Below are 1,485 nucleotides of genomic sequence, written 5' to 3'. Positions count from 1 at the left end.
CACACAGAGTACCAGACACTGACAGTCAGAGAGTGATTTTGAAACACATGCTCAGTGCCAGATGCTGAAAGGTATAGGTTGATTACTGCACTCACTGACAGTACCTCAGCCTGAGTTATCTAAAGCAACCTAACACACAAATAGTAGCACTGAGAGATTTTTTTTTAGAATTAGAATATTACAGCGCAGTACAGGCCCTTCGGCCCTCGATGTTGCGCCGATCATCTGACCTACACTATTCCATTTACATCCATATGTCTATCCAATGACCACTTAAATGCCCTTAAAGTTGGCGAGTCTACTACTGTTGCAGGCAGGGCGTTCCACGCCCCTACTACTCTCTGCGTAAAGAAACTACCTCTGACATCTGTCCTATATCTTTCACCCCTCAACTTAAAGCTATGTCCCCTCGTGTTTGCCATCCTCATCCGAGGAAAAAGACTCTCACTATCCACCCTATCTAACCCTCTGATTATCTTGTATGTCTCTACTAAGTCACCTCTCCTCCTCCTTCTCTCTCGCGAAAACAACCCCAAGTCCCTCAGCCTTTCCTCGTAAGTCCTTCCTTCCATACCAGGCAACATCCTAGTAAATCTCCTCTGCACCCTTTCCATAGCTTCCACATCCTTCCTATAATGCGGTGACCAGAACTGCACGCAATACTCAAGGTGCGGCCTCACCAGAGTTTTGTACAGCTGCATCATGACCTCGTGGCTCAGAAACTCGATCCCCCTACTAATAAAAGCTAACACACCATATGCCTTCTTAACAGCCCTATTAACCTGGGTAGCAACTTTCAGGGATTTATGTACCTGGATACCAAGATCTCTCTGCTCATCTACACTACCAAGAATCTTCCCATTAGCCCAGTACTCTGCATTGCTGTTACTCCTTCCAAAGTGAATCACCTCACACTTCTCCGCATTAAACTCCATTTGCCATCTCTCAGCCCAGCTCTGCAGCCTATCTATGTCCCTCTGTACCCTACAACACCCTTCGACACTATCCACAACTCCACCGACCTTCGTGTCATCCGCAAATTTACTAACCCACCCTTCTACACCCTCATCCAGGTCGTTTATAAAAATGACAAACAGCAGTGGCCCCAAAACAGAACCTTGCGGTACACCACTAGTAACTAAATTCCAGGATGAACATTTGCCATCAACCACCACCCTCTGTCTTCTTTCAGCTAGCCAATTTCTGATCCAAAGCTCTAAATCACCGTCAACCCCATACTTCCGTATTTTCTGCAATAGCCTACCGTGGGGAACCTTATCAAACGCCTTACTGAAATCCATATACACCACATCCACGGCTTTACCCTCATCCACCTGTTTGGTCACCTTCTCGAAAAACTCAATAAGGTTTGTGAGGCACGACCTACCTTTCACAAAACCGTGCTGACTATCGCTAATGAACTTATTCTTTTCAAGATGATTATATATCCTGTCTCTTATAACCTTTTCCAACATTTTACCCACA

This window comes from Heterodontus francisci, unplaced genomic scaffold (assembly GCF_036365525.1).
Source record: "Heterodontus francisci isolate sHetFra1 unplaced genomic scaffold, sHetFra1.hap1 HAP1_SCAFFOLD_573, whole genome shotgun sequence".
In the NCBI taxonomy this organism is placed as follows: domain Eukaryota; kingdom Metazoa; phylum Chordata; class Chondrichthyes; order Heterodontiformes; family Heterodontidae; genus Heterodontus; species Heterodontus francisci.
This window is presented reverse-complemented; position numbering follows the sequence as displayed.